This window comes from Chlorocebus sabaeus, chromosome 1 (assembly GCF_047675955.1).
Source record: "Chlorocebus sabaeus isolate Y175 chromosome 1, mChlSab1.0.hap1, whole genome shotgun sequence".
Classification (NCBI taxonomy): Eukaryota; Metazoa; Chordata; class Mammalia; order Primates; family Cercopithecidae; genus Chlorocebus; species Chlorocebus sabaeus.
Genome location: NC_132904.1, coordinates 115,019,569 through 115,028,124, shown reverse-complemented (window position 1 = coordinate 115,028,124; position 8,556 = coordinate 115,019,569). Strand labels below are relative to the sequence as shown.

At 49.0% G+C, this 8,556-nt stretch overlaps 1 protein-coding gene across 3 annotated transcripts in view; it reads left to right on the top strand.

The window, feature by feature from the left end:
* Window positions 1–6,299: 6,299 nt before the first annotated feature.
* The window catches only part of DDX6 (DEAD-box helicase 6), a 43,967-nt gene continuing 41,710 nt past the window's right edge, over window positions 6,300–8,556 (top strand). The window contains exon 1 of one of the 3 annotated variants that reach the window (XM_008021118.3): window positions 6,300–6,402. The gene's annotated coding sequence lies outside the window, so the exon portion shown is untranslated. Of the gene's footprint in view, window positions 6,403–6,519; window positions 6,646–8,556 lie in introns of those variants that run through there. The other 2 variants (XM_038005106.2, XM_008021119.3) reach the window with 2 other exon arrangements.

The following is an 8,556-nucleotide window of genomic DNA, read 5'->3' as shown; positions in this document are numbered from 1 at the left end:
TCCAAAGTGCTGAGATTACAGGCCTGACCCACGTGCTGGCCGCTTTTTACCCATTTTATAAATGGGAAAATTGAGGCTCAGAAGCTAAGAAATGGCCAGGTGCAGCAGCTCACGCCTGTAATCCTAGCACTTTGGGAAGCCGAGGAGGGCAGATCATTTGAGGTCAGGAGTTTGAGACCAGCTTGGTCAAAATGGTGAAACACCATCTCTACTAAAAATACAAAAATTAGCTGGGTGTGGTGGCACACACCCGTAGTCCCAGCTACTCGGGAGGCTGAGGCAGGAGAATCACTAGAACCCGGGAGGCAGAAGTTGCAGTGAGCCGAGATCACACCACTGCACTCCAGCTCAGGCAACAGAGTGAGACTCTGTCTCAAAAAAAGAAAAAAAAAAGGTTGAGAAATGCTTCCATGTTTATGGAGTTAACAGTTAATAAGTGGCAGAACTGGGATTATGGGATTTTGAACCCAAATCTGTCTGACTCCAGAGCCTGAGCCCTGGTTGCACAGGAGCAAAGGAATGGGAAGATGGAAGGATGGGGGCTTGTGATAATATAGCTAGGGTTCTGAATGAGATTTTGATAGACCCAGAGGAAAGGATGTGAGAGGGTTTCTAAGGGAAACAATCAGAGGTGATGGAATGTAACCTTTCAGGAGACCAGAGCAGCAAATGTATGGGGGGAGGAAGAGTAGGATATCAGAGTGGATAGGCATATTGGCAGTCTCAGTCAGTCTATGGAGTGTAGACTTGATATAGTAAAAGGAAACTGGGAGCCACTGAGGGGGTAGTTTAGGGTGTGAAGATACGACAAAAAAGTAGTCTTTAAAATTCATCAGGCAGATGAAGAGCAAGGAGGGCCACTGAGAAGATCTCTGCACTGAAATACTTTTCTCTTTGTTCCTTCCTTGTCCTGGTAGCCACAGATGTTACACAATCCAACCATGGCACTCAGGACAGAAGAGATTGCCCATTCTTTAGCTATAAATTACATTCCCAGGGCCCAAACCTACAATCGCAGTTGTATTTTCAAGAATCAATAAAAGTCTCTGCAGATTGACTAGTGGCAGGAAACCAGGGCTGGACACTTACTATTATTCAGACTCCTGTCGCTACCCCTGCACGGATTATCAGAAGTAGAATCTTGTCACAGATTCTTGGGTACAAAGGGGGCAGATTAAACAAACCAACATCAGGCAGTTCAACAAGATCGCCAGAGTGTGAATCCCCATCAGTGTTATTCCTCGGCAACTGCCCCTGAACTAACTTGGAAAATACCCAAGGAGAACAAGGTATCTTAGATGAAGATGATGTCAGTTCTTTCTTGATCTCAGTAAGTCAAAGTAAATTTATACCTAAATAGCTATTTTCCAGATTTCAGTGTCTTCCAGCCACACATATTTTCTTTTCTTTTTCTTTTATCTTTTTTTTTTTTTTTTGAGATGGAGTCTTGTTCTGTTGCCCAGGCTGAAATGCAGTGGCGTGATCTCGGCTCACTGCAACCTCCGCCTCCTGAGTTCAAGCCATTCTCCTGCCTAAGCCTCCAGAGTAGCTGGGACTACAGGCATGTGCCACCATACCCGGCTACTTTTTTGTATTTTTAGTAGGGACAGGGTTTCACCGTGTTAGCCAGGCTGGTCTTGATCTCCTGACCTTGTGATCCGCCCGCCTCGGCCTCCCATAATGTTGGGATTACAGGCGTGAGCCACTGTGCCTGGCCCAGCCACACATTATTTTCAAATTAATAAATAAGTTAAAATTGCTGGTGTGCAGTCATCTTAGGGAAACTGAAGAGTCAAAACGAATAGCTAGAATTCTCTGGGTGATGACCAGAACATATACTATGCTGAGTCCTGATGTGGCTGAAAGACACCGTGAGCTGAGCCAGCTAGCTAGCTTGGTTGTGGTGCGCTGGGAATGGGGGTTATGTTATCTGTCAAAGGGAATATAAATTCTGCAAACTAAACCTGGCAGTTTGGGGAAAATGTGTTTAACTCACCCACTTCCCTCCTCGTTTGTACTACTGCTTTCTTACACTTTTTTTTTTTTTTGAGACAGTCTTACTCTGTCACCCAGGTTGGAGTGCAGTGGTGCAATCTCAGCTCACTGCAACCTTTGCCTCCTGGGTTCAAGCAATTCTTCTGCCTCAGCCTCCCAAGTAGCTGGGATTACAGGTGTGAGCCACTGCGCTGGCCAACCTTCCTACTTTTCAACTTGAGTTTACTCAGGAGTTGGAACATTTATTCCAATAAAATGTGTCTGATGTGATCTCTTAGTGATTAAAGACACCTGCTTAGTATGCATTAACTTCAGTGCAGTATGTGCACCTCTCTGAGGACATCTCTACTAAGCCCTCGGTGACTGATGCTGCTTCACTTTCTTCAGGTGTATAAATTGAAAAGGCAATTTTTACCTGCTATGAAGTCCCAAGAAAACAGGACTTGGCTCCTTGGGCATATTAGCCTTTAGTCTTGTTAGTGACTATCAGATGTTGCTTGAGCATATTTGGAAAATAACTTTGTATGTTGAAATTTTGGAAAACCAAAGTATTATACTGCAAATCACTTGAAAGAGGGCAAAAACCAAACCGTAAAGCTTAGCCAGATGTGATATAATCATTTCACTGAAGATATGAGATAGGTAAAACTTTTTTCTTCCAGATCATGAACACATTTGATTGTAATTTGAGTTAAAGTATTATAGTTCCTTTTAAAAAAAATAAGCCCAGAATGTTAAAAGTGTGAAATCCATTTCAGCAAGTTGACGTTTGGGTGTTTTAAGATATTATCACAGGTCTGCGTATTCCAGGTTCAACTTACTTGGAATTCTGGATTCTAAGTATTTTAAATTGAAGTTAAAGTGAAATCAAGTGTAAATTAACCTGTGATTTATTTTTTGGTTCTGGTTATTTTTAGGTAAATAAATGAGGTCAGGATGTCAGACTGGCGAATATTTGCTGAGATAACCCATTACTGTGATTGAAATTCCAGGAGGAAATTGAAGAGGGGTGATGACGCAAAGGTGATTACGAACAACATGAAAACGGCTAATACATGTTGGAAAACTTTTTTTTTTTTTTTTTGAGACGGAGTTTTGCTCTTGTTGCCCAGGCTGGTGTGCAATGGCATGATCTCGGCTCACTGCAACCTCCACTTCCCTGGGTTCAAGCGATTCTCCTGCCTCAGCCTCCCAAGTAGCTGGGATTACAGGCACCTGCGACCACGCCCAGCTTTTTTCTTTTCTTTTCTTTTCTTTTTTAGTAGAGACGAGTTTCACCATGTTGGCTAGGCTGTTCTTGAACTCCTGACTTCAGGCGATCCACCCGCCTTGGCCTCCCAAAGTGCTGGAATTACAGGCGTGAACCACCGTGCCTAGCCCACGTGGGAAACTCTTTACCACAATTAACAGGTGAGTTCATTAGGGATGACGCCACACCCTCCAGAAACCATATTTACTACAGATCACTCACAACTATTACACTCAATACTAACTAAAAGGCCAGAGGATTGGATTCATATAACATTTAAAAAAGTATACATATATTTTATAAATATAAGGATATTATTTGCACTAGCAAACAATTTATCTGTATTCCTAAAGTGTCATACAAATGATTCTTGCACATCTGTTTTAACTAGGGAGAAAACAGTGTATTGAGATAGTTGGACTAGACCTATCAACCACTAACACTAAACTTGGAAGAAAAGATCCAAGAGTTCATAGCTTAATTCTAAACCATCTATGCTTCTTACTTGAAAACAGAGAAGGGCTGATGTAAATGAGTTGTGAGGGTATCCGACTACCCTAAAAGCAGAATCTTTGCAGGTTTTAGCCCTGGAAGGATTCCTAGGTGAGATAGGGGTACCTATTTCATATTCTACTTTTGGTTGCCTCCTTGCTTTTGTTTTGTGACCTCAACCAGACTCTTTGTGTAAGTTACAATTTATTTGTGGATGTGAACCCGGGCTCCTTTTGTAGGTTATAGTTTATTTGTGGGTGTGAACCCCCTTCCTTTGCCTGGTTCAATTTCTTCAGCGGTCTAGGAAAGAGACCCTTCCGAGCAGTGGCCTGTTTTAAATCTGTAGGCCTCTCTTCCTACCACTCACTTCTTGGCCCAACCCCCCTTCACATTCCTCTGCTTAGGAAGATAGTGGGGGAAAAAAAGGCCTCATACATTATTATTTTATTAAGAAACCATTTTCTCTCCAGGATGGGCACAAGGTGCAAGGCTATTTCCTTACATGAGCAGGTATTTTAAAAGCTGGGCAGGAGACGCCATACTGTAAATTTAAAATTTAAAAAAAATTTAAAGCGAACCTTCTTTTTAATCTTAAGAATAGTCTTCACTATTCTCCACCACCTTCCCACTGGCTGTGTAGAAATAACGACCACCAGATGAGAACAAGCTATTTACTCAGAGCTGGCAAGGGAGTCAGCCGAGACCCATCACTTGGTTTGGTAGACTCATAGGCAGGCAGGGGAGTGGAAAAGCTTTACATACAGTGAAAAAAGTGAGGAACTTCAGGCTGGCTCTGATTGGAGACTCCCAACACTGGGAAGTTGGAGGAGGGCTAACTAGAAGCAGGGCTTCTTATGTGATTGGTGTGAGGAGCACATTTGGCTTTCTCTGATTGGCCCAGGGCTGGAAGCAGGGGCAAGAAATAGGGAAGCGGCCAGCTAAAGATAAGTCCTGACCGTTCTGGGCAGATTACTGCAGAGGTCATGGGTAGGAGATCATGGATAGGTTTGGCCATTCTTTGTATACTCAAGTCTCTCAATTTGGGCGAGACCCAGATATTGTTTCTCTTGACCTAGTTAGCTTTTAACTCCAAAGTTTTGTTTAACTTGGAAGAAGACAGCAGTTCTATTATTTCTGTCAAGGATAAACAGAGACATTGGGATCTGAAAAGTAATTATGGAAAGATACATAAATATCTTTATAGTGAGGGTCAGCCAGGAGAATCACCCTCTGCCTTCAGGTTCTCCATTTCCTTAATGAATTCCTATTTCCATTATAACGGACGATTCAGTAGCTTCCCTCCCTTTGGGGGAGGGCCCGGCCTCCTCCGCTCCCACTTTCTTCAGTCTTGCCCTTCGACGGCTGGAGAAGAGGGTTGCGCCCTACCAACTCCTCACCTTACAGTCCAGTTTCTCCCCCCACCACTCCGGTGAGCTCCCCCTCCACCAGGCCTCCCCACTCCCCCTGCTCCATGCGTTCCGGAGCAATCCCCCTCAGTCGCACTCTCACAGCCCGGCCCCTGCCCCCGCCTCATCCCCAGTTGTGCCTTCACTTCCCGGTTCCTCCCCAACAGGTCCCCCAAGATACGCCCTCACAGTCCGGTCCCCCGCCGTCCTCTCCCGGCGCACGCTCAAGGCCGGTGCCTTCCCCCCGCAGCCCCCCGAGGCGCTCCCTCAAGCTCGGTGCCTTTGCCCCCCCCAGCCCCACAGGGGCGCCCTCAAGCCTAGTACACTTCACATGAGAGCCCCTCGGGCGCACCCTCAAGCTCGGTGTACCCCCCTATACAACCCGCAGGCGCGCCGTCATGCCTGGAACCTTCCCCTGTCCAGGCGCACCCTCAAGCCCGGTGCCTGCCCCCACCCCCAACCAGCCCCCCAGGCGCACTTTCAAGCCCGGAGCCTTCGCCTAGCCAGGCGCGCCCTACTGGCCCGCCCTGCCCCTCCGCGAAGCGCCCCCCGCGCGCTCCCTGGAGTCCTCCCTCCTGCCTGGCGCGGCCTCCAGGCCCGGTCGGCCCCCCTTCCGGCCCCCACACTCAGACGCGCGCCCCGCGCCTCGCGCCTCCGGGCCGCTAGTCCCGCGCCTTCCTGGATGGACGCGGCCCCTTATGTCCGGCCTCAGTCTCCCCGGCTAGCACGAGAAGTCAGGTCAGCTTCCTGTCCCCGAGCAGCTGCCCGGGGGCCAGTTTTCAAAACATAGCCTTAGACATGTAATAAAGAGATGCTCCTCTGGTCTCAACTCCCTATTTTTACTTTGGAGGGGCGAAGGCAGGGCTACCCTTGCCAGCCACCATTCCCCAATCACTTCGCAGCTGTGGAAAAGCAGCCGTCCTGTCCCTTCAGAAAGGAACTCATATTTCCCCCTCGAACTTTTCTCGTCGGTGTGAGAGAAGGGCCTTCCATTTTCTCCTCAGGAGGCTTTCGCGGCCCGGCTTCCTCTCACCACCAGGCCGGGAAGGCAGTGACGCCGCGGCGGATGTAGCCGCGGCGGCCGAGGTTTCGCCATCTTGAGTGGAGGAGGAGCCGCGGTCGCCGCCATGCGGAGAGGCAGGGAAAGAGGGAGGAGGCGGCGGGCAGGCGAACGGGCGAGCGAGGGAGGGGACAGAGGGGCCGAGTTAGCTCAGCCCGGCGGCGACTTCGGCGGCGCCACGAGAGCGGGCAGCGGAGGAGGTAGGGCTGGACGGCCGGGGGAGCCGGCGGCGCGGGCGGCCGGGCTGCGCGCCCCTCGGAGCCGGGTGGGGGCGGGGGCGGGAGGAGGCCGTAGCGAGGGGGCCGAGTGGGGGCGGGCGGAGGTTTCCGAGGAGGAAGGAGCGGCCGCCATTTTGGGAGCTTCGAGTCAACAATAAAGGACCGAGGGTGCCGAGCGGGAGTGGCCTCCTTGGTAGGACACGGGCCCGAGCCGCGAGGCCTGGGGTGAGGCGGTGGGGTCGAGGTCAGCGGCGCTGTGGGGGCTGCGGGGAGTCTCCCGGGCCGGCTCTGGGGGACTCTCTTGGGCGGAGGCCTAAGGCCTGGCCGGGCCTGGGGAGGAAAGCGGGCGGCAGCTGTGTGGAGTGGGGGCGCCTGAGAGAAGGCGAATATGGGAATGTGGTGCGCGGCAGGGTCGGCAGGAGGAGCAGGCTAAGTACTCGGAGGAGCTTTATCGAAGATGAGGGAATATGAGGCCGAAGGGGGCGGCAAGGACTTAGGGGGATGATGGTGGAGGTTATAGGGTACGAGGCGGCCCTATAGGGGGCGGCAGGGACATGCTGTATTGGAAGGCTCGGTTTAGAAGCGAACTGACCGCTGCTGGATTGCGGTAGGCCTTGCAGGTCAATAACAAGAGGGTGTATATGGAGCCCCAGACTCTTGGAGGAAAAGAGGGGGATTTCTGGGTTGGGGGGTCCCTTTGGGGCCTCCTTGGGGGAGTTCCTATTGTTTGCTACTGATGGAGCTGGTTGCCGGCTCGTATTGCGCAGATAGGATTGCAGAGCCCCAACCTTTTGTGTTTATGGTCAGAGGGAGCTGACTTGACGTGTGTGTGTTTGGGGCGAGGGGCGGCAGCGGGGAGGGCAAGAAATTTCCCTACAATTGTGGGGCTCCAGTCATTGACTTGTCTCTTTCCCTTATCTCTTTCTTTTCTCTTCCACAGCCCCCCTTTCCCTTCAGAATAAAACCCAGTCACTCCAACTTGCAGGCAAAGCTTAGAAAAACTGCGCTGCATTTGCAAACAAAAGCTCTTGTTGGCGATGACGATACTGTTTTGGGTGTGAAACTGTCAATTGCTAACTACGATCTGAGAAGTGCTGTAATTAACTCCGCTAGGGGCTCCTCCCAACTAGTCTACGTTTCTAGTCTGTTTCTCGTTTTTTTTGTTTTGTTTTGTTTTGAAAATGTAGAAAGATAACTTGCAAATCTAAATTGGGAAGGGATAGGAGGAATATTTCCTTCTCTGAGACAAAGCTGCAGTGCAGGTTTCAGTTTAAGAAGGGAGCAGTTATCACATAGTCTCATTTTGGATTTAAGGATATAGGAGGTCTTACTGTGCATGATGGACAGTAATGATGATATCGTTCGGTCTTTAGAGGTTGCCCTTTTCATCCTCTTAGTGCTCTGCAAACAGCTAAGTCTCTGTGTGAACTGCGTGATGTCGCTGATCATAATATAAACCCGTCAATACAGGAAAGTAGCTGTTAACCATATCTGCTTAAGATGTTAGAAGGACTTTAAAGTAAACAACTTTGTGTATGTGATAATCAGGATTTGCTTGTGAGCAACTTGTTCTTTTTTTTTTTTTTTTTTTTTAAGGAAGGCATAATCAAGGAGCATTTTCTCATAAATTTTGAGATCTGTTGACTTTAAAATTTTGAGTTTCACATGCCTTGGTGTATGGCAGAAATAATCAGTACTCGTAAGCTGTGTATTTTATGTAAGAAATGTGACGGTGTTGCTGGGCGCGGTGGCTCATGCATGTAATCCCAGCACCTTGGGAGGCCAAGGCAGGCGGATCAGCTGAGGTCAGGAGTTCGATACTAGCCTGGCCAACATGGCAAAACCCCGTCTCTCCTAAATATACAAAAAATTTAGCTGCGCGTGGTGGCGGGCGCCTGTAATCCCAGCTACTCTGGAAGCTGAGACAGGAGAACGCAGTAGGCGGCGGTTGCGGGGAGCCGAGATAGTGCCACTGCACTCCAACCTGCGTGACAGAGCGAGACTCCGCCTCAAAAACAAACAAAAAAAAGCAATGTAACGGGGTTAAATCAAAAGCCAACAGAGTAGGGCTTTGTTTTCGGGTCTTTGTATGTTTTTATTAACTACAATTAAGATTTCAGCCGGGCACGGTGGCTC